This window comes from Xenopus tropicalis, chromosome 9 (assembly GCF_000004195.4).
Source record: "Xenopus tropicalis strain Nigerian chromosome 9, UCB_Xtro_10.0, whole genome shotgun sequence".
Taxonomy (NCBI): Eukaryota; Metazoa; Chordata; class Amphibia; order Anura; family Pipidae; genus Xenopus; species Xenopus tropicalis.
Genome location: NC_030685.2, coordinates 69,419,733 through 69,445,588, shown reverse-complemented (window position 1 = coordinate 69,445,588; position 25,856 = coordinate 69,419,733). Strand labels below are relative to the sequence as shown.

At 38.9% G+C, this 25,856-nt stretch overlaps 1 protein-coding gene across 1 annotated transcript in view; it reads left to right on the top strand.

Annotated features, from left to right (window-relative positions):
* The window catches only part of b3galt1 (Beta-1,3-galactosyltransferase 1), a 183,718-nt gene that overhangs the window by 123,286 nt on the left and 34,576 nt on the right, over window positions 1-25,856 (top strand). Inside the window, exon 3 of the mRNA XM_004917705.4 lies at window positions 1,923-2,014. The gene's annotated coding sequence lies outside the window, so the exon portion shown is untranslated. The remainder of the gene's footprint in view (window positions 1-1,922; window positions 2,015-25,856) is intronic.

Genomic DNA, 25,856 nt, shown 5'->3' with positions numbered 1-25,856 from the left:
TGAGTATTTTACTTTATTCTGAGTATTTTGCTTGGCAGTTTTGTACTGAGTACATTCATGGAGCAGTAGTTTTTGATTTACTAAGAGGTGATATACATTGTGCCCTGGTCTTGGCTGGTGGTACTTCACCTTCTGCTGGGGCATCCTTGGTTTTTACATTCCTCATTGCTCCAGCCTTGCTCATCCTCACACACAGTAAGAGTTTTAGGGGACACCCATGTCTTGCCCAAGTTATGCCATTCTGGAATTCTGCTCTGCCAGCTGCAGAGCACCATTTCAGATTTGCACCTATGGGTGCTATGTACATATTCTAGAGTTGGGCTAAATGCAAAAGCATTGTACTCTACATCTTACATCTTTTCTTTATACTATAATGTAATGACCTTTGGTCAGGGCCCCCTTAGCCCATGAATTGAACACAGATATAGGAAAATATAGGCATACCAGTCAGTTGTGATTTGAATAGATATTCATGCCAAATGTCACCCTAATTGATCTTCAAGCTGGGTTTTCAGAGAGAAATTGACCACATTGAATACAGCCACCCCCACCCCCCCCCAGCCACTGCTCCAGTCATTGCCTTGGACTTTACTTCTAGTTAAAGAACATGACCTCTGAGGCATACTTTATGTTTTTTTATAAAAGAAAGGTAAGGACCTTGTAAAGCCCTGGGAGATACTTATGTGTGCAACATACACAAGGATATGTTAGCTCAGACAAATGAACCATCTGTTTTCCCTGGGGCTCCTGTGCTATCCAGAGTGCTGAGATATTTTGGGTTTGGAAAGTACAGGAGAAATAAAAACATAGCTTTTAGATCTAATGCTAATATTTAGACACTATGAGGCTGATTTAAGAACTGAGCGCTGTTATGAGTTAATGTAAAACAGCTGCACAATTTGCTGCAGGTCTAATAACCCAGAGCAGTCCATAAGATACTGGCAGACAAAGAGGGCAAAGCTACCTGCTGATTGGTTGCTATGGGTTACTATATCTGTAGAAAACTTTGCACCTGATGTAAATTTTTTTTTATATGTATTTTAGCCAATGAACCTGAAGCTAAATGCAATTTTCCCAATCATGTAAACTGGGTGGAGAAGAAAGCAAGTGCACTAGTGTATCACTAATTTTGCATTGCCCTTAATGCATAAATACCTATATTTGGGCATTGAACCTGGGTCCCTGGCGTATTTTTATTTTGAATTTTCGCACCAAGGATGGCGTAATGACATCAAGCACCTATGAAATGTCCCAGATGTCAGCCATGGGCACCACCATCTTGGACATGGCGCCAAAGAGGTCATTAGGTGCTTCTGACACTCCTACTGGAGGGGGGCAGGTGGTGACATCACAGCGGTGGAATGATGATGTCATAGGGTGACCGGGGGCAGATCCAAAGTGACAACCATGGTGGAAGTAGAGATTGGGGAAGACTGAGGACTAAAATGGGTTGGTTGAGGGTGAAACTGGGAAGAAAGGTTATGGAGGTTCATAGTAAATGTGCTGATAAATGTGTAATTCTGGTCCCCGCCTTTGCTGGTGATTTACAAGCAATGCTTGTTTCAGTTGGTTGGGAACCCTAGAAACATATACAGAGAGAGATGATCAAATAATATAAAATATAACAGCATTTTCCTTATGAACGTTCTATATTGTTAATGCTAAAAATTGCATGCTGTGCTGGGTAGATGTGATTGTGTCTATTAACAGGCACATAGGTAGTATTGCAATGGGCAAAAAATAATAATTTAAAATGTACAAAAGCTAAAAGGCCAATAAAAGGTAACAAAATGTAGAAAAATGAAAGCAACTACGGGGTGATTATATTAGGAATTAAAAATCCCTTTCATATCACATGATTGCAATATGGATCTGCAATTCATTTTTAAAAAGGCAATTTTTTTTTACTTATTTATTTACAGACAAAGATGTATCTGAGGCCAAGAGGGTAGAAGTTTATCCAACTGTGTTTTTCTGCTTGTATTGATGATGACTGAAGAGAAAAAATCATTCAGTAAGTACATCATTTGCCAGATTGTGGGTCTGTGGTGGATTTATCTGCATATTTATATATATATATATATATATATAACTGGACTGAATAAAGCCTCACATTTATTCATCTACACCTTTGTGATTTTTCATATGAAAACCCTGCGTGTGCTGTCAATCCTACCCTGAGTATATATATATATATATATATATATAACTATACATACTTTTATGGTTCATTTATGAACCAAATGTGCACCAGTGCTGTTCACCCTAGCGACCGATCTACAATTAGCGTTGAACTTAGAAATCCTAAGCGGTTGCTATGGGTTACTGCACTAATGCCCCACGGAGTTTTCTATTAGAAGTACAAAGACTTTAGTCAAAATCTTGGCAACTGAAACCTGAAACATTGAATAAACCTGGATTATTTTTGGCAGACCCATAATAAGCAAGGAAGGGATCATCCAAAATAAATTCTTGCGTTTGGCAGAACCAAATCTGAACTCTTAATATCATGAACTAAAGGCACTGAGGGTGACATTTTTTTTAAACTTAGATATAAACAGATAGATAGATGATAGATATATAGATGATAGATAGATAGATAGATAGATAGATAGATAGATAGATAGATAGATAGATAAATAGATAGATAGACAGACAAACAGGCGGACAGACAGAGACAGACAGACAGACAGACAGACAGACAGACAGACAGACAGACAGATAGATAGATAGATAGATAGATAGATAGATAGATAGATAGATAGATAGATAGATAGATAGAGCCAAGGGTACTTAATAAAAGCAAGTGTTCATTTTTTCACACATATTGTACATTAATGATATATTTCTGATATCTGTAATAAAGCTGCTTCAGCCTATGAAAATATGCTATTAAATGATTATACAATCCATTAATTCAGTTTTAATTGAAAGAATTTGGCCAACTCCCAGCAATTTTTGCAGGATTGATTTTTTATTTTTTTTAATTAAAGCAAATTTGGGGTGCTTAAATTTTGGATTCAGTTCAATATTGCATTCCTAGAATGTATGGAAGATACATATTTAGATAAATGATAGATGGTAGATGATAGATAGATAGATAGATAGATAGATAGATAGATAGATAGATAGAAAGATAGATAGATAGATAGATAGACAGACAGACAGATAGATAGATAGATAGATAGATGATAGACAGACAGACAGACAGATAGATGATAGATAGATAGATTTTAGCGCCAAGAGTAATTAATAAAAGCAAGTGTTCCGTTTTTTACGCACATTATAAATGAATAATATATTTCATTTCTGATATCTGTAATAAAGCTGAATGAGCCTATGAACATATGCTATTAAATTATGATAGAATCCCTTAATTCAGTTTTATTACTTTCTCTGTTAGCCTTTAGAATTTGGCCTCTGGATTCAGCCTGCTAGGCCGAGCATTGCCAGTACATTTCAGTACATTTCAGTACATTTCAGACCAGGTGGCAGCTGGTGTTCACTGGGTTTTGCAGAATTTCACATAAAACCTCCTTGTGGACAGTGTTTTTTCAGTACAGTAAGCACCTGCCTGACACCAGCGTTTTTATCATTAAATCAGGTACTTTGCTGCCTGTTCATCTAGAAAAGGAAATGCCCACGTATTAGGGAGCTGACATTTTCCGAGTCTAACGGATAGAATAGCACTTGGAGAAAGTGTCTTTGCAAAATCAAAAGATTAATGGAGAGCTGTCTTCTTTAATACCTTCTGGGAAGTAAGCCTAATTGTTATTGCCAAATCTTGATGACTGGTGATAGAAGCATTGGAAGGACGAAAATCAAATCAGCCTTAGTGAGTCCAGCCTTCCCTGGCATCTCCTTTGCACTTCCATTACACAGCCTGGGACTGTACAGTAATGTAATAGAGAAGATGTTTATTACAATGTGTGGAGGTTTGGTGTCACGCACAATAACAATACAAGTATCAATACAATATCCCTAGCAATAGCACATACAGAGACAAACGCAAGGTCTACAGCTGTTCTCAGCCACTTAGCGGGAAACAAAATATTATAGATTGTCGTTAAAAGGCCAAAAAACATGTTTTTTTCATTTCCCCAGTCTGAAAATGGAAATATTAACAGCTCAGTGTATATCATATATATTTCCCTTTTGTGTCTAGAGTTACCTAAGATGCCATCATGCTAAGCAGCAACATACTTTTGCTTACCTGCCTATGGTGCTATAATTTCCTTACAAGAACCCAGAAGTGGGTGTGGCTTAACAGTCTAGGGGTGTGGCATGATATCATTAAGGATATGTCAGCGCAGCAAATGGCCCTTCCCCTGTAAGAGGGACAGCTTCCTAGGATTCTCATACAGAAATATCTTGGAACTATGTCATTCAATGTATTTAGCAGTAACATACTCAATTTGTATGGTAAAGTGACCCTATAATAATGAGTAATGACGTGTTTTTTGTAGACATTATTTAATATTAATTGGCAGGCTTTGTCCCAAAGCTGGAACTAGGGGTAGGCAGGAGAGGCATGTGCCCAGGGTGCAATGGTGGGGTGGTGCTAGGCCCATAGTCTTTTGGCACCTATCCCTAGTCTTTGTGACTGAGTATGTTTGTGCAGTAGTTCAAACTAACATATACCTGGTGGGTGGCAAGATGGCTGGCTGGCCTGGCCCGGCACGGTTTGACACCCCTTGTTTTATTTAACAGTCACTAGTATTCACTACCAAAATGGGTTGATCTTATTTGCTACCATAGTTACCAACAGCAGTCAAACAGCAACTGAGGAGGGCATTTAGTGTAATTAAAAAGGTCATATACCTTTCATAGCAGTGTTGTTCCACTCATACCGCCCGGGCCAAGGGTGACAGGCACCTTTCCCCGCTAAATAGGTATGTGCCTAGTGCCCCCATGCACCATGTGGGAATGCTGGAGCTCCCGGAATTCTCCAGAATATTATCAATGGTTAAAGCATGATGAGAGCTAAAGTACAGGTATGGGATCCCTTATCCGGAAACCTGTTATGCAGAAAGTTCCAAATTATGGAAAGGCCATCTCCCTTAGACTCCATTATATGCAAATAATTTGAAATTTGAAAAAAAATTCCTTATTCTCTGTAAATATTAAACAGTACCTTGTACTTGATCCCAACTAAGATATAATTACCCCTTATTGGGGCAGAACAGTCCTATTGGGTTTATTTAATGGTTAAATTATTCCCTTTTCTCTGTAATAATAAAACAGTACCTGTACTTGATCCCAACTAAGATATAATTACCCCTTATTGGGGCAGAACAGCCCTATTGGGTTTATTTAACTCTTTTACTGCCAAGCACGTATGGCATACGTGCTGGCAGTAAAAGGGCTTAAACGCCAACGACGTGTCTCATACGTCGTTGGCGTTTAAGCGCTGCCCTCTGCAGCGGCGGCATGTGCCGCCGCTGCAGAGGGCTTCTAACAATGACAGCCCCCCTGGGCAATGTGCCAGGGGGGCTGTCATCAGGGTCCTGCGAACCGATCGCTCGCAGGACCCTCCAGGAAGCAGCAGATGCGATCGCATCGCATCTGCTGCTTCCTGCTTCCTCCCTCTCCCCCAGCGCCGGCCCAAATGACGAAGGAGGCGATCGGTCTTCAGGAACAGGTAAGGACTTTTTTTTTTTATTGCATTTACACACTTTTACACACTTATACACACATTTACATACATTTATACACACTTACATACATTTACACACACTTACAGCACACATTTTAGCATTTTTTTATTTTATTTTTTTTTTTTATTTTTTTTCATTTTTCACACTTTTATACACTTATTTACACTCATATACACACTTACACACTATCACACAACTTTTACACATGTACACACATGTATACACAAACACTTTGGTTTTTTTTGTTTTGCTTTTTTTTTTTTTTTTTTCATATTACCACTTTGTTTTTATTTTCTTTTACCTAAAAACTGTTTATTTTGACAGCGTAACTATTGGATCAGATATTCTGGCCACTAATTACACTGTCATGTAACTTATTTTGTTGTTTCACTGATTTGCACAATTTTTGTGGTTTTATCACATTTTATCCCTATATAAGTGTTCCTGATCTGTTTTTAGCGTAGCTTTGCCAGTTGTAACTTTGGTGTACAAAAATAACTTTACCTATTTTGAATTCATCAGAATGTGTACTTTCCAAAAATATATGGTTTTCTGGGGGTCACTGTATAGTTAGGGGGGGGGGGTTACTGCACATAATACACTGACGGGGCTCTGTGTGCAAAAGCTGAGCTGGCAGGCGAGAAATCCTTATGCGCTATTTTCATTTAGGGTTCAGTACATACCGCAGACTTTGGTATATCTATGCATATTGGGCATCAAACTGTTCAGTAGGCCTCTGGTGTTCCTATTTGGGGTGACTTGCCTTTGTACGCAAGAAATTGTGTGAGATAAATGCGGCAAATTGCAACATTTTTAGGCGATTTTCTGAAATCTCATAAAAACCGATAACTTTAGGAAAGCTTTGCGGCTTGGTACTTTGGTGTAGAAAGGACTCTTTACCCTTGTTGGATTTGTCAGAATGTGTACTTTCCAAAAATATATGGTTTTGTGGGGGTCTCTGTATAGTTAGGGGAAGTTTTGGCACATAATACACTGACAGGGGGCTCTGTGTGCAAAAGCTGAGCTGGCAGGCGAGAAATCCTTATGCGCTATTTTCATTTAGGGTTCAGTACATACTGCAGACTTTGGTATATCTATGCATATTGGGCATCAAACTGTTCAGTAGGCCTCTGGTGTTCCTATTTGGGGTGACTTGCCTTTGTACGCAAGAAATTGTGTGAGATAAATACGACAAATTGCAACATTTTTAGGCAATTTTCTGAAATGTCATAAAAACCAATAACTTTAAGAAAGCTCTGCAGATTGGTACTTTGGTGTAGAAAGGACTCTTTACCCTTGTTGGATTTGTCAGAATGTGTACTTTCCAAAAATATATGGTTTTGTGGGGGATCTGTATAGTTAGGGGAAGTTTTGGCACATAATACACTGACAGGGGGCTCTGTGTGCAAAAGCTGAGCTGGCAGGCGAGAAATCCTTATGCGCTATTTTCATTTAGGGTTCAGTACATACCGCAGACTTTGGTATATCTATGCATATTGGGCATCAAACTGTTCAGTAGGCCTCTGGTGTTCCTATTGGGGGTGATTTGCCTTTGTACGCAAGAAATTGTGTGAGATAAATGTGACAAATTGCAACATTTTTAGGCAATTTTCTGAAATGTCATAAAAACCAATAACTTTAGGAAAGCTCTGCAGATTGGTACTTTGGTGTAGAAAGGACTCTTTACCCTTGTTGGATTTGTCAGAATGTGTACTTTCCAAAAATATATGGTTTTGTGGGGGATCTGTATAGTTAGGGGAAGTTTTGGCACATAATACACTGACAGGGGGCTCTGTGTGCAAAAGCTGAGCTGGCAGGCGAGAAATCCTTATGCGCTATTTTCATTTAGGGTTCAGTACATACCGCAGACTTTGGTATATCTATGCATATTGGGCATCAAACTGTTCAGTAGGCCTCTGGTGTTCCTATTTGGGGTGACTTGCCTTTGTACGCAAGAAATTGTGTGAGATAAATGCGGCAAATTGCAACATTTTTAGGCGATTTTCTGAAATGTCATAAAAACCGATAACTTTAGGAAAGCTTTGCGGCTTGGTACTTTGGTGTAGAAAGGACTCTTTACCTTTGTTGGATTTGTCAGAATGTGTACTTTCCAAAAATATATGGTTTTGTGGGGGTCTCTGTATAGTTAGGGGAAGTTTTGGCACATAATACACTGACAGGGGGCTCTGTGTGCAAAAGCTGAGCTGGCAGGCGAGAAATCCTTATGCGCTATTTTCATTTAGGGTTCAGTACATACTGCAGACTTTGGTATATCTATGCATATTGGGCATCAAACTGTTCAGTAGGCCTCTGGTGTTCCTATTTGGGGTGACTTGCCTTTGTACGCAAGAAATTGTGTGAGATAAATGCGACAAATTGCAACATTTTTAGGCGATTTTCTGAAATGTCATAAAAACCAATAACTTTAGGAAAGCTCTGCAGATTGGTACTTTGGTGTAGAAAGGACTCTTTACCCTTGTTGGATTTGTCAGAATGTGTACTTTCCAAAAATATATGGTTTTGTGGGGGTCACTGTATGGTTAGGGGAAGTTTTGGCACATAATACACTGACAGGGGGCTCTGTGTGCAAAAGCTGAGCTGGCAGGCGAGAAATCCTTATGCGCTATTTTCATTTTGGGTTCAGTACATACCGCAGACTTTGGTATATCTATGCATATTGGGCATCAAACTGTTCAGTAGACCTCCGGTGTTCCTTTTTGGGGTGATTTGTCTTTATCTGATCTTTATCAAGAAATTGTGAGAGATAAATGCGGCAAATTGCAACATTTTTATGCGATTTTCGAAAATGTCATATAAATCTGCAAACTTAGGAAAGCTTTACAGCTTGGTACTTTGTAGCAATAAGAAATATTTACCCATTATAGATTCGGGGGGATGTGTATTTTCCAAAAATATATGGCTTTCTGGGGTGAATGTACTTTTTTGTAGCATTATCCCAGATAAAGGATGTAAATGTGTTGATTTTGCAGGAGCTGAAATGATAGATCATATGGGGGTATGTTCCCATTGGGGCCCCTACATGCCACATACTTAGGTAAACCTATACATATTGGGCATCAAACTGTTCAGTGGACCCCTGGTGTTCAAATTCAGGGTGTTTTATCTTGGTACCTAATGCTATGTGGGAGATAAGATGCTTCAAAGTGGAAGCTTTGAGGGGATTTTTGGAAATGTCATCAAAATTGCTAACTTTAGAAAAGCTGTGCGGCTTGGTACTTTGGAGTAGAAAGACATGGGTACCCATTTTAGATTCGGGGGAATGTGTACTTTCCAAAAATATATGACTTTCTGGGGTGAGCGTACTTTTTTGTAGCTTTATCCCACATATAATGATGTAAATGTGTTGATTTTGCATGAGCTGAAATGACAGAAATGACAGTATATATGGGGGTATGTTCACATTGGGGCCCCTACATGCCACATACTTAGGTAAACCTATACATATTGGGCATCAAACTGTTCAGTGGACCCCTGGCGTTCAAATTCAGGGTGTTTTATCTTGGTACCTAATGCTATGTGGGAGATAAGATGCTTCAAAATGGAAGCTTTGAGGGGATTTTTGGAAATGTCATCAAAATTGCTAACTTTAGAAAAGCTGTGCGGCTTGGTACTTTGGAGTAGAAAGACATGGGTACCCATTTTAGATTCGGGGGAATGTGTACTTTCCAAAAATATATGGCTTTCTGGGGTGAGCGTACTTTTTTGTAGCTTTATCTCACATATAATGATGTAAATGTGTTGATTTTGCAGGAGCTGAAATGACAGAAATGACAGTATATAAGGGGTATGTTCACATTCGGGCCCCTACATGCCACATACTTGGGTAAACCTATACATATTGGGCATCAAACTGTTCAGTGGACCCCTGGTGTTCAAATTCAGGGTGTTTTATCTTGGTACCTAATGCTATGTGGGAGATAAGATGCTGCAAAGTGGAAGCTTTGAGGGGATTTTTGGAAATGTCATCAAAATTGCTAACTTTAGAAAAGCTGTGCGGCTTGGTACTTTGGAGTAGAAAGACATGGGTACCCATTTTAGATTCGGGGGAATGTGTACTTTCCAAAAATATATGACTTTCTGGGGTGAGCGTACTTTTTTGAAGCTTTATCCCACATATAATGATGTAAATGTGTTGATTTTGCAGGAGCTGAAATGACAGAAATGACAGTATATATGGGGGTATGTTCACATTGGGGCCCCTACATGCCACATACTTAGGTAAACCTATACATATTGGGCATCAAACTGTTCAGTGGACCCCTGGCGTTCAAATTCAGGGTGTTTTATCTTGGTACCTAATGCTATGTGGGAGATAAGATGCTTCAAAATGGAAGCTTTGAGGGGATTTTTGGAAATGTCATCAAAATTGCTAACTTTAGAAAAGCTGTGCGGCTTGGTACTTTGGAGTAGAAAGACATGGGTACCCATTTTAGATTCGGGGGAATGTGTACTTTCCAAAAATATATGGCTTTCTGGGGTGAGCGTACTTTTTTGTAGCTTTATCTCACATATAATGATGTAAATGTGTTGATTTTGCAGGAGCTGAAATGACAGAAATGACAGTATATATGGGGGTATGTTCACATTCGGGCCCCTACATGCCACATACTTGGGTAAACCTATACATATTGGGCATCAAACTGTTCAGTGGACCCCTGGTGTTCAAATTCAGGGTGTTTTATCTTGGTACCTAATGCTATGTGGGAGATAAGATGCTTCAAAGTGGAAGCTTTGAGGGGATTTTTGGAAATGTCATCAAAATTGCTAACTTTAGAAAAGCTGTGCGGCTTGGTACTTTGGAGTAGAAAGACATGGGTACCCATTTTAGATTCGGGGGAATGTGTACTTTCCAAAAATATATGACTTTCTGGGGTGAGCGTACTTTTTTGAAGCTTTATCCCACATATAATAATGTAAATGTGTTGATTTTGCAGGAGCTGAAATGACAGAAATGACAGTTCATATGGGGGTATGTTCACATTGGGGCCCCTACATGCCACATACTTAGGTAAACCTATACATATTGGGCATCAAACTGTTTAGTGGACCCCTGGCGTTCAAATTCAGGGTGTTTTATCTTGGTACCTAATGCTATGTGGGAGATAAGATGCTTCAAAGTGGAAGCTTTGAGGGGATTTTTGGAAATGTCATCAAAATTGCTAACTTTAGAAAAGCTGTGCGGCTTGGTACTTTGGAGTAGAAAGACATAGGTACCCATTTTAGATTCGGGGGAATGTGTACTTTCCAAAAATATATGACTTTCTGGGGTGAGCATACTTTTTACTAGCTTTATCCCACATATAATGATGTAAATGTGTTGATTTTGCAGAAGCTGAAATGACAGAAATGACAGTATATATGGGGGTATGTTCACATTCGGGCCCCTACATGCCACATACTTGGGTAAACCTATACATATTGGGCATCAAACTGTTCAGTGGACCCCTGGTGTTCAAATTCAGGGTGTTTTATCTTGGTACCTAATGCTATGTGGGAGATAAGATGCTTCAAATTGGAAGCTTTGAGGGGATTTTTGGAAATGTCATCAAAATTGCTAACTTTAGAAAAGCTGTGCGGCTTGGTACTTTGGAGTAGAAAGACATGGGTACCCATTTTAGATTCGGGGGAATGTGTACTTTCCAAAAATATATGACTTTCTGGGGTGAGCGTACTTTTTTGTAGCTTTATCCCACATATAATAATGTAAATGTGTTGATTTTGCAGGAGCTGAAATGACAGTTCATATGGGGGTATGTTCACATTGGGGCCCCTACATGCCACATACTTAGGTAAACCTATACATATTGGGCATCAAACTGTTCAGTGGACCCCTGGCGTTCAAATTCAGGGTGTTTTATCTTGGTACCTAATGCTATGTGGGAGATAAGATGCTTCAAAGTGGAAGCTTTGAGGGGATTTTTGGAAATGTCATCAAAATTGCTAACTTTAGAAAAGCTGTGCGGCTTGGGTACTTTGGAGTAGAAAGACATGGGTACCCATTTTAGATTCGGGGGAATGTGTACTTTCCAAAAATATATGACTTTCTGGGGTGAGCGTATTTTTACTAGCTTCATCCCACATATAATGATGTAAATGTGTTGATTTTGCAGAAGCTGAAATGACAGAAATGACAGTTCATATGGGGTATGTTCACATTGGGGCCCCTACATGCCACATACTTAGGTAAACCTATACATATTGGGCATCAAACTGTTCAGTGGACCCCAGGCATTCATATTTAGGGTGTTTTATTTGGTTACTTTATGACCTTTAGGAGATAAGATACTATAGACTAGAAGCTTTGAAGCGATTTTTAAAAAAAATCACAAATTTTGATAAAAACCAATAACTTTAGGAAAGCATTGCGACTTGATAGTTTGGAGTAGACAGACAGTTGTGCCTATTCTGTATTCCCCAGAATCTGTTCTTTCCAAAAATGTACAATTTTCTGGGATAAACCTTCTGTTAGTGGAATTTTGGCCTTGAAATCCAAAGTATGCAGTTTTTTTGGAGCAGTGCTTTGGGAATTTGGTAGTGTACTGCTGGGAGTTTTTGACCTATACAAGTGAGAAATCTCCATAAAACTATATATATTTGGTATTGGCACATTCAGGAGACATGGGACTTTCCAAATCAGTTGTATATTCGTGCATAAAATAATTTTTGTTTCTAGTATGTGTGATTATATTATGGAAAATTTGATTTTTTTTGCATTTTTAGACATTTAGAAGCCTATATCTTGTTACAGAATTGGAATTACACAAAAATTCTACCATATTTTGAAAGCTTAGGTTGTTCTGAAAAAAACGATATATTGTTTTCCTTGGTAAACTAAAAGTCCCCCCGAGGAAAGGCCCCTAAAGTGAAACAGTGCAAAATGTTCAAAAACTGTCTGGCAATACAAGTTCCGCTTTGACCAAAATGGCTGGCAGTAAAAGGGTTAATGGTTAAATGATTCCCTTTTCTCTGTAATAATAAAACAGTACCTGTACTTGATCCCAACTAAGATATAATTACCCCTTATTGGGGGCAGAACAGCCCTATTGGGTTTGTTTAATGGTTAAGTTATTCCCTTTTCTCTGTAATAATAAAACAGTACCTGTACTTGATCCCAACTAAGATATAATTACCCCTTATTGGGGCAGAACTGTCCTATTGGGTTTATTTAATGGTTAAATTATTCCCTTTTCTCTGTAATAATAAAACAGTACCTGTACTTGATCCCAACTAAGATATAATTACCCCTTATTGGGGGCAGAACAGCCCTATTGGGTTTATTTAATGGTTAAATGATTCCCTTTTCTCTGTAATAATAAAACAGTACCTGTACTTGATCCCAACTAAGATATAATTACCCCTTATTGGGGGCAGAACAGCCCTATTGGGTTTATTTAATGGTTAAATTATTCCCTTTTCTCTGTAATAATAAAACAGTACCTGTACTTGATCCCAACTAAGATATAATTACCCCTTATTGGGGCAGAACAGCCCTATTGGGTTTATTTAATGGTTAAATTATTCCCTTTTCTCTGTAATAATAAAACAGTACCTGTACTTGATCCCAACTAAGATATAATTACCCCTTATTGGGGGCAGAACAGTCCTATTGGGTTTATTTAATGGTTAAATGATTCCCTTTTCTCTGTAATAATAAAACAGTACCTGTACTTGATCCCAACTAAGATATAATTAATCCTTATTGGAGGCAAAACAAGCCTATTGGCTTTATTCAATATTTAATGATTTTTAGCAGACTTAAGTTATGGAGATCCAAATTACGAAAAGGTCCCTTATCCGGAAAACCCTGGGTCCCGAGCATTCTGGATAACAGGTCCCATACCTGTACACAGAGATGTATTCTTAAACAGTACTGGACAGTTTTTCTAAGCCCTCCAGAGCCGAATTAATACAAGAGACCCTCCTGCCTGCTCTGTTCACTTGATACTCTATTCTTGGAATCATATAATTGCCCTAAAGGCACTGAATTGTTGCCTCGTGACCAAAACACCTTTATAATAAAGTCTTTTGGGTTCCTCCTTGGTTATAAAGGAACCAAAGAAACTGTATTAAGTATTGCTCTATGCAAGGAATATATATATATATATATATATATATATATATACAGTATATATATAAATGTGTGTGTGTGTACAACAGCAAATAGTCTCAAATGCTTAAATATCTAGGTTTCTCTGTACAAATATACAAAACAATTTGTATTGGTATTTTATATTCTGTTTGCCCTGTTTGGCTTAAAGAAAACAGATATTTTTTTTGCCCCAATCTAGGTATCTGACATATAGAAATTTCAGTATAGATGATCATATTAGAACAAAATCAAAGCAAAAAAGAAAAAAACGCAATGTGACTTTGTATTGCTTTTAGCTAAAGAATTATATCTATAACTGATCCATAAATGTTTAGGGAATAAAATAAAGATGGGTTAGTTATGTAGTAGTGTTCCCTGTTGCTTTAGGCAGCATAATGTTCTTCTTTTTAGATGAGGACTTATTCTATAATCTATATGAACATGAACTTGGGCTATAAATATTTAAACCACCTGCTTTGCTTATGCATATGATTAAAGGGAATTGAGGACTTAATCATATTTATGAGCGGACAGTTTGGAAACCAATATCCCTGTAATGGTAGTGATGCCGCACATGAACCTTTCTAAATCATGGGGTCTTTTGCCACCTCCGGAAATTGGGGATCTGCTTTCCAACAGAGTGTCCTCAGATTCACATTAAGTATTACATCTGCCGGCGGCTGCCGGAACGTCTTTGCGTTTGTTGTTCTTTTTTGCATTCCAAATATTGATCACCAATGGCACATAAAGCAAGCTGCCCACTTTCTCTCGGCCTATTGTTTATTTCAGATCATTAACCGTTTTCTCAACTGAACTTTGACAGAAACACTTAAATGCGTGGGTTCATTTTATAGCAGCCAAAGGACGCGAATACCAATTACCCTTGCTGAGTAGCAGTTATATTGTGAGTTGCCTCTTGTATACGGAATGTCCTTTAATATGCTAGCAAGAAGTGGTGCAAAAGAAGCGTCCTTTAGAAATGAGAATTGTGTTTACAATGTTATACTGTTTTTAAAAAAAATATTATTCTCAATGCTGATGAGATGCATATATAGTGGAACAGTAACTATATAAAACAAAGAAGTAATGGAGAGAATAACAGGGGCTGTGTTCACTCATGCTGGAAAATCAGTACAGGTGTTGGAATTAATTATCACCTGTAAAACTGGGGGTGGGGCTGGAAGTGAGCCCAGGAAGTAGGGAAGGTGGTGCAGCTGAGAGAGCTGAGGAGAAAAAAAAAAGGCTCTTTGTGAAACATTGACTATTGGTTTGAGATGCAGTTTTAGTGGCTGAGGCCAATGGACTGTTTTTTATTGTTGCTTATGCTTTATGGAATAACAATAGCAAATACTTGCATGGAGTTACATTGGGTATCCCTGGCACTTGTCTTCTTATACCATCTGTAAGCACTAAGACTAATGCTGATGATTGATGTGAGCATTACTTTTTCATATATATATATATATACTGTATATATATATATATATATATATATATATATATAACAAAGTAGAATGTATGAAGCCGGCACTCACGTATACAGTAGTCACTGGATGCCTGGGTGCAGTGTTGAAAAACGGAAAATTTACAGCAACATAAATACCGCACTCACAGGACTTATGGTGAAGAAAAAAGTTCATTTATTGTTCAAACATCAAACTGACGTTTCGGCTGTGTCCACAGCCTTTTTCAAAGTGTGTATGCAGTCAAACCCACCCTACATTTTAACCTCAATCTGGCGCCAAACAGAACTGATGACATCATGCATTCCAAGGATGATGCTCCCCCCACTCGTGTACCCTATCAAAACTAAACATAAGAAAACCAATGTCTTATGTTTAGTTTTTATAGGGTACATGAGTGGGGGGAGCATCATCCTTGGAATGCATGATGTCATCAGTTCTGTTTGGCGCCAGATTGAGGTTAAAATGTAGGGTGGGTTTGACTGCATACACACTTTGAAAAAGGCTGTGGACACAGCCGAAACGTCAGTTTGATGTTTGAACAATAAATGAACTTTTTTCTTCACCATAAGTCCTGTGAGTGTGGTATTTATGTTGCTGTATATATATATATATATATATATATATAATAAAACACAGCCAGCACCAAGGGTCTTATAGTTCATAACAATCTCAAGTGTATTGCATGTATAACTGACGTTTCGGTCCCTTTTTGAACTATAAGACCCTTGGTGCTGGCTGTGTTTTATTTTGTATTCCGTGCACATGGGCGGCTATTTATTAGTATTTTGGAGTGAGGTGCTGTCGTGAGAACCTTTTATATATATATACTGTATATACAAACAAAGGATGGCACACCGCTACATAACATACCTCGGGTGCTCGGTAAAGGGTTTCAATAGTATAAAAAAGACCAGCAACAGCCGTTTATGCTACTTTGAATATATGTTTTGATTTTTCACAAGAAATCCCGGAGTTGCTGGTCTTTTTTATACTATATATATATATATATATATATATATTTATACACACATATATAATTTTTATTTCTTTTTTCTTTTTTAAACAGTAAAAACTATATTGGTGCTGCGGAGCATAACAGGGGCTCTCTTCACTTATGCTGAAAAGCCTTTGCAAGAACTGGAATAATTTAGCCAACACCTGTGAAAAAGAGGGTGGAGCAGGTGGACCAAGTGAGAAGTAGGGAAGGAAGATGTGCAGCTGAGAGTTATTATTAAATGAATAATGAATAATAAATAAATAAACATTCTCCACTTGCGTTCCCCTTCAAGTATTGGTGCAAAGCATCCTTAGATTGATGAGCACTGGTATCTAAAGTAATTGGTGTGCTGAAGTTAGTGTTGGTTCAGTTACATGGGTAAAGGGCATCTTTCTACAATGGTTTCTGAGAAAACAAAAGGTATCAACCCATCCGAGTAAATCAGTTCTGAGAAATGTACCTTTTGACTTATTCTTTTTAAAGTAAATGTATTTTTTATGAATTATAAATGGGCAGAATTAGAGGAAAGCTCAAAAATCTCAATCACAAAAGCCAAAAGCTGCAGCCTTCAGGTATCAGTGGGATTTTCAGCTCAGTACTAGCTTGGGGGGGGGGGGGGCTGCCAGACAGCCATCTATAATCTCAAAATATCTATTTGATTATATATCCTTTGTACACTGTAAAGCATTACTTGTCAATAATTTTATGACTGATGTGACTTGTCTTATTTAGTGATGTAGCGAACATCGCCGAAAATGTTCGCGAACCCGTTCGCGGACTTTCGCCAAAACTCGCGAATATTCGCGAACTTTGCGAACCCCATAGACTTCAATGGGAAGGCGAACTTTAAAATCTAGAAAAGCCATTTCTGGCCAGAAAACTGATTTTAAAGTTGTTTAAAGGGTGCCACGACCTGGACAGTGGCATGCAGGAGGGGGATCAAGGGCAAAAACTTCTCTGAAAAATACTTTGTAAAAAAAACGCCAAAAAATAACGCCAAAAAAAAAACGCAAGCTATTCCTATGTATATGCATAGGCGATAAAACGAAGCGAAAAAACGCGGCGGAAAAACCAAGGCGAAAAAACGCGGCGCCAAAAAAAACCGCGGCGAACCCAAAGTGGCGAACATCGGCAAAAGTCCGTGAATTTGCGCGAACGCGAACACCCGATGTTCGCGCGAATTAGTTCGCCGGCGAACAGTTCACTACATCTCTAGTCTTATTGATGTGACTTGTCTCATGTGAATTCTCACCCAAGAGAACAAGGTTGCAATGATATTCACTTTGTACTTTTCCACTTAATGAGCAAATACCCTTTATAAGTAATAGTCTTGGAGATGGAGGGGCAGACAATGTAAACCCTGAGGAAGTCATAAACGTGAAGAAACATGTTGGGCGGAGGTATTGACACCAGGAGATGAAGAAGCCGTGTGTGTGTTTAATATTGAGCATTTGAGATATCTGTAGTATTAGGTTAGTTAGCCATAGCTGGGAGCAATTACATGTAACTTGAATCAGAATTTAGACTTAGTTTTGACTTCTGTAAATGATTGAAATACTGATATAGGGCCTGTGGGTAAGTATAGAACAGAAGAAACATATTAGTGAAACACTGCACTTGACAGGATAGAATGTTCTTTTGATGTATCTGTGCCCACTAGGCCTCTTTATCTCAATCCCAGGCCACAAAGAAATGACTTTTAACAGCAATATTGCACAAGGCTACCAAGATGAGTACAGCGGTATATAATATATAGCTTGAACTATAATTTTTGCCTTTTCCTGTCCCCACATTGTCTTTAAAGGAGAACTAAGGTTTAACTAATGAAATAGGCTAGAAATGGTGCACATTATGTTTTGGGTGTTTTTACCAGCCCAAGGCAACCATAGCCCTTTAGCAGGGAAGGTATGTGCCCAGTAGCCCCCCATCTTCTATTTTGCTGATTCACTGCACACGCTCTGTGATGCTGTCAGTTATCTTAGCTAAGGGATCAAGGTACAATATAATATATATATTTATATATATAACAGTCCACACGACAGCACCACACTCCAAAATCCGCTGCTCTGCAGCTGCCCCTGTGCACGGAATATCATATAAATATCAAAATAAAGCAGCCAGCACCAAGGGTCTTTGTGTTTCAAAAAATCTCTTGTGTATTATAATTGCATGTACAACTGACGTTTCGGTCCCTTTTGGGACCTATATATATAGAATAAATTTCCATTAGCCAAGAGCTAAGTGAGTTGGCTAGGGCAAATAATGATCTGTTCTCTGTGATCATGTTCTAACTGTTGCTGTAGTGAGAACTGGAACCAGTCCTGTAGGTAGGGTTGCCTCCCTTTGGCAACCATAATACCAGCTAGGGATGGGGGCGTGCCAGTGATGTAAGGGGTGGGGCTGTGACACAAATTAGGCGGAGTCAGTGCATCCCCACCTGTATCACAGGGGACTTTCAGGAGTTGGACAGGTGTCTGAGGGCCAGAGGGGGAGCTGTGAGATGGAATTAGGGGTGGATCAGAGGCATGGCTGGGGTGGGAGAACAGTTATTACAGCCTTGGCTGGTAATTTACTGGCCAGGTGGCACCCCTACCTGTAAGACAGAAGGCAGTGAGCCCTGCTACATGACCTGGGGCTACATTATGAGAAGAATCCCTGTGATAGGCTGCATGCCTTGCTATTGAGGGGACACCTGTCTTTCAATTGTGTTTTACTTATAACCAATAATAAGATATTAACTACAGCTCCCTTTCAGCTTGCTAAGCTGCTGCCTTTGGATCAGAATTGTTATTCAGTAAAATATAGAAGGCTGTGACCTTACTAGGAGAGAAGGAGGACTTTTTTCCTTTTTCCTATTGTGTCCTTCCTAGGAAACACAGTTTGCAAGGATTTCGAGAGACTCACAGAATCATTTCTGGAGACCCCAGAGTGTTACGTGGCTTGCGGCTATTATTATTGCATAATTTGTTGCTATGGCATGTTGCTATCTAAAACCATTACAGGTAATTGCAGGCAGAATACGATTAGATTTTAGGATCTGAGATTTTAGCTTTGAACACAAGGAAGAGAGTCGAACAGCAGCAATAATCAGGGAAAGTGCTTAACCGTTTGAATATCCATTAGATTTGACTCTGTGGGCCCTGCTTTCTAGCAATATTCTCAGGATTTAAGGTGGCCATACACGCACCGATATTATCGTACGAAACCTCGTTTCGTACGATAATCGGTGCGTGTATGGCATGTCGGCGAGTCGACCGATATCGCAGGAAGCTGCCGATATCGGACGACTCGCCGATCGGACAAGTTTGAAAATTTTGATCGGGCGCCATAGAAGGCGCCTGACCAAAATTCTCCCTTCAGAGCTGAATCGGCAGAAGGAGGTAGAAATCCTATTGTTTCTACCTCCTTACCTGCCGATTCAGCCCTGAATGGTGTGTGGCGGATCTTACGATGTTTCGTGCGACCGATGGTCGTACGAAACATCGTCGGATCGCCACGTGTATGGCCACCTTTAGTTTGAATGTTTGATCTTTTAAATCCAAACATTGCCGGGTCCTGGCAGCAGTGAGCAGTGTGACCATAACAAACTGGTTTAATATGAGACCATTATAAATCTTATTTACATATGAAGCATTGTATGCAGCTTTCAGGGTTAGTTCTATGTACATACTGTAGGGGTAGTGAGGCACATAACTAGGGCAAGGCCCATTGCACTCCCTAATAATAATCATCTTTTGGATGATATGGCCACGGCTTTTACTTTTTACAACACTCATGGGATAGCAATTAACAGTTAGATGTGAACAGCAATACACAGTATAGGTATCGGGCCCCTTATCCAGAAACCCGTTATCCTGAAAGTTCAGAATTACGGAAAGGCCATCTCCCATAGACTCCATTATAAGCAAATAATTCTAATTTTTAAAAATGATTTCCTTTTTCTCTGTAATAATAAAACAGAACCTGTACTTGATCCCAACTAAGATATAATTACCCCTTATTGGGGGCAGAACAGCCCTATTGGGTTTATTTAATGGTTAAATTATTCCCTTTTCTCTGTAATAATAAAACAGTACCTTGCACTTGATCCCAAATAAGATATAATTAATCCTTATTGGGGGCAGAACAGCCCTATTGGGTTTATTTAATGGTTAAATGATTCCCTTTTCTCTGTAATAATAAAACAGTACCTGTACTTGATCCCAACTAAGATATAATTACCCCTTATTGGGGGCAGAACAATCCTATTGGGTTTATTTAATGGTTAAATGATTCCCTTTTCTCTGTAATAATAAAACAGAACCTGTACTTGATCCCAACTAAGATATAATTACCCCTTATTGGGGGCAGAACAGCCCTATTGGGTTTATTTAATGGTTAAATTATTCCCTTTTCTCTGTAATAATAAAACAGTACCTGTACTTGATCCCAAATAAGATATAATTAATCCTTATTGGAGCCCAAACAATCCTATTGGATTTAATTACTGTTTAAATTATTTTTTTAGTAGACTTAATGTAGGAGATCTAAATTACAGAGACCCCTTATTCGGAATATCTCAGGTCCCAAGCATTCTGGATAACGGGTCCCATACCTGTACCATACCTGAGACCCTCAGTCAGTCTGCCCTTCCAGATGCCATTGATACCCACTATCTGCTTGTACCTAGCTCACCTATGGCATTTCCATTTCACCACCGCTGCTCTTTAGCAGGCAAATACTAAGGGACCAAGCCCATGGGAAAGTCACTGGGGGGTCGTTTATAATCACCGGGCAAATTTGCACCTGGGCAGTAACTCATGGCAACCAATTTAATGTTTGCTTTTATTGCTCTACCTTTAGCTGGTTGAAAAAGGCTAATCACTGATTGGTTGCTATGGGTTACTGCCCAGGTGAAATTTGGCTGGTGTTTATAAGTGAGCCTCAGTGTCTCACCAAGCAAATTCACCATCGTTCCCCAGCGTAGGGGTCACCAAATCCAACAATAATCTCCAATACCACCATGCCTGGCAGAGTGACAAGGAACCTACTAGTGAGCCCTGCTTTTAAGGTGAACATTTAATTATAAGACCTTCTTTTTTGTGCAATTCATTAATGGGTAATTATTTGAGGCATTTACGACTCCGGAGTGTCATTTTTATTAGCTAGCACATTATGAAAAACAATCCCTACCCCTGTAATGCTAATGAAATCTCCATTTCCAGCGAATGCAAAAGCAATATAATTGATGCTGTACTAGACAAGGCTAAATTGATACCCATAAAAAGAAGGCTAATTGCAAAAAGTAGGTAGAATACTGTTTTCATGGAATACACTTGAGTTATTAGAGCTCATCTCACTGGTGTTTCAAGGTGATTAGATTGTCTGTTTAACTGCCTAAATGAGCTAATAAAAGAAACAGTGGCTTAATCGGGACACTATTCTGGATTAGAGGTTTCAGTTTATTAGATCCCACATCTGTACTTTGACAGCAACATCTCTGTTCTGAGGCAAGCCTCATCTGGTCTTCTGGGTCCTCATGTCTTCTGGGCCCTAGAAAGACAGTAAGTTATTACACATGGGGGTTATGTAATAAAAGGTGCAAAGTTTGCTACAGGGCTAATTACTTTAGCAACCAGTCAGGAAGTAGCATTTACTGGTCACCTCTTTAACAGCAAAAGTTATTGGTTGCTACGTGCCTCCTAACTGTCCCGATTTTCACTGGACAGTCCCGCAGTTCCAGATTCTTACTGAAAAGTCCCTCATTTCCCTTTGATTTCCTGCACCGAACACTAAAAAAGATACAATGTTTCTCAAACTTAATTAAATAAGTAGCATTTGGCAGAGAGCCCAGAAAACTTAACAAGCAACACCTGCACTTAGATACAATTGTAACTAATAAGATAAACAGGTCTCTTGGTGGAACTGAGACTGTAATGACACATAAAACAAGACCCCAAACCCCCCAGACGTATTCAAACTTCAAATAGTCTGCCAAATTTTGTAAAAATAGTAGTGATATTTAGGGGTTGTGGTCGCAAAAATGCGATGTGCTGCACGTCTTTTTGTCCCTCTTTACACTTTTCAAAGGTTGGGAGGTATGGTTGCTATAGGTTTTCTGCACCTGGGCAAACTGTGTTTAAGGGGGTTAATATAAGGGGGTTAATCAGCAAAATAAAATCTTTTTTTTATCTAAGCCTGAAAACAAGATAAAATGGTTCATTTACAACCTCAAAGCATAGTTGTGGTTGTGCAAAATTAGCCGTAGTTGTTGCCCCTTGCACTTTCTTAGTTGCACTGTGAGCCATAATTGCTCTCCTGCCTGTTTTGAAAATAACATATAGTGCACCTATTGACTTATCTAGTGACTTTTTACTTTTTACATCTGAAAACTAGGTTGTTGGTAACTATACCAACTATGCTGGTTTCTATGTAATGTACAGTTAGGGGTATATTTATCATGCTGTGTAAAAAGTGGAGTAAAACATCACCGGTGATGTTGTTCATAGCAGCCAATCAGATGCTTTGATTTGGTTTTCTAGCTGTTGAAATCTAATTGCTTATTCGTTGCCCTGGGCAACATCACTGGTAATGCTTCACTACACTTTTTACACAGCATGATAACTATACCCCTTAATGTAAAATGTAACATTTTGCTGAAAAATTGGTCACAATTCTGTACTAGTACAAATCAGCCAATCAGCACACATATGGACCTATTAGCTCTGCAGCGTGTGCTTTTATACAACTTTTTTGGCACACATGACTTTTTTGACACAACCACAAGTTTTTCTGATGCGACCGCTACCTGTTGGATGTGGCCATGACTTTTTCCTTACTCATGAATATTTGTCCCAGCGAATTTTTTGCGGTGGTTTTGTCCAATCTTGTTACAAAAATATTAATTGTTCCATTTTCACACTCGGTATAAAAGTACATAGCGTTCTGCTGTATAGTTAGAGGCCTTCTTTAATGGAACATTCCTGCAACCATTAACGGCAAGTAATCTCTCTCCTTTTGACAAATGAAACCATTTCTAATAGCTTACCGTTGTTAATGTGTAATTCTAATGCAGCGCATCAAAGCGTGCCGCGAATAAACAACTATTTCACTTTGGCTTTTTTTCTAAAGTAATGAAAAATATTGTATTCGTGCAGGCAAGTATATGTTTCTTGCTTCTTTGTGTACTTGGTTATTATTAAAAACTTTAATTATGGGAAATTGTTTAAAATTTTACTTTGGGGTAAAAAAGATACCATTGGTTTATTTAAGGGGCACATTTACTAATCCACGAACGTCCGAAAAGCATGCAAATGCGTTTTTTTCGTAATGATCGGTATTTTGCGACTTTTTCGCAAATTGACGCAAATTTTTCGAGCGCTCAATATGAAAAAGTCGCGACAATTCGAGAAAGTCGTAATGGCTATGAAAAAGTCACGACAATTCACGAAATTTGTAATGGCTATGAAAAAGTCGCGACAATTTGCGCAAGTCGTAATGGTTACGAAAAAGTCGCAACAATTTACGAAAAAGTCGTAACGGCGACGGAAAAATCGCAATAAATACGAAAAAGTCGCAAAATGTTCGTTTTCCAATCCGAATTTTTCTCATTCGGATTCGTGGATTAGTAAATCAGCCCCTAAGTGTCAGACCAGCAGTGCAGCCTTTTGGAATCCATAGCTGATTTTCTATCATCGAGGAACCAATATTCTTTGGGATTGGTTCCTTGATCCAAGCTATTTTGACAATCTGTTTGAAACTAATAAAGACCAATTTCAGTTATTAAAGGTTGAGGATTTTTTTTGTTTAATCTTGCAGATTTAGCAAAATTCTAATTTTGTAGTTTTTTCTAATTAACATTTTGCCAAATATATTGGAGTAGGTGGGTGGGGTTTTTTAACCCCCAAAGGTGCCCCCACCAGCTGCGTTCCTCGCCACGCCCCATCCCCCTAACCCCCCGCAGGGGCCCCCTCCTGACTTCCTCCCCTGAGCGCGCATAAGTGAAACGCGTCAGGGGAGGACAGCGGCGGCCAGGGGATTGGCAACAGGCATCGGGTCTGGGCCAGCGGGGCCCAGTCCGACCCTGACTGGAGCAAATTGTGTTCTTCTCCAGCAAAAGAAAAAACGCATAGTGAAATAGAATCTCGTGTACATGAACGCATCAGTAGGAATGGGCAAAATAATTTGCGCGGCGAAAAATTTGCGTGGCGAAAAAATTGTGTGCGACAATAAACTTTGGCGCACGTTGCTTTCTATGACGCATGGCGGCTTTTGATTCGTGAGAAGTTTTTTTAACGCATGCGTCGTTCGGTTAACGCGCGTTAAAAGCCGACGCACGCGTCATAGAAAGCAACACCCACATCAAAGAAAGCAACGCAGAGCAAATTTTATTGTTGCATGGCGAAAAAAATCACAAATTATTGTAGAACTATTTTGCCCATCCTTACTCAGCAGCTTTCAGATGACATTTTTGGTATTCAAGTTCTTTACGTTTTTGTGCACATAATAAATCCCCCAAAATTTCAAAAACTAATTTTTTTTACAAAAAAATGTGGTAACAATTCAAATCTGATAAATATGCCCCTAAGGGGGTCATATATAAAAAATTGCGTTTGTGTTTTTAAAAATGTGAATGTTACCTTATTTATTAAAATATCCAAATTAAAAAAAAAAGTTATCGAATAAAACCATGAAAAAACTGTAATACAATGAATTGGTAATTTACTCATCATTTTCATGGGTTGACAAGCGCACAAAAAATTAGGAAACCTTGAAAAACTCAAACTGAATAAATAGCTTAAGAGTAGTAACATGATATTCATTCAAATCTGTTTCACTTATCTGTGATACAATCAAGGTGTCCAAATTGTGCCATATAATACGTTCACATAAACACTGTAAAAAAAAGAGCCAATTAGGCTTGAAGCGTTGCTGCTGCCCGCATTGGGTCAATAAAGGCATTTTAATGAATTAAGATGGAGTGCTGCCTATAATCGTGTGGATCTAGCTGCCGATATTAGTCCCTTAGATCGATTTGGCAGCTTATCAGCCCATGTAGGGGCACAAACGATGGGCCTGCCCGACCGACATCTGGCCTGAAATCGGGCAGATCTCCATCTGGCAGATTTGATTTTTTGTCAGATTGGGGACCACATCAGCTCTTTGCTCTGAACCAATGGGTGCCTATACCAACCCCCAGGGCCAAACAACCGAATTAGCCTGATATCGTCCACCCATAGGTGGGGATATCAGGAGAAGATCCGCTTGCTTGGTGACCTCGCCAAGCAAGTGAATCTTAGCATTTATGGCCACCTTTAGCCTTTGTTTTGAGACCTAACAAAGTTTCTGCTGTGAGAAACATATAACCATGGGTAAAACCCTTGATATTATAAAAAAGTACACATTTTATAGTATTTATTTGCTGTTACAATTTGAAGTTTGATTTTTAGATTTGCATTTATATTGAAGAAACACTGGGCAGAGTTTAAATTATACCAGCACTAACAACTTTCCCCATCAAGCTTTTTAGACTGTTCTGAATCACAGGCACTGGCATTTTGCTTTCTCTCCCTAAGGCAACTTACTGGCTGCTTCCCAGTTCCTTCTGCCATAGGTAAAAAAAAAGTATCTGAGACCATGTCCAACAG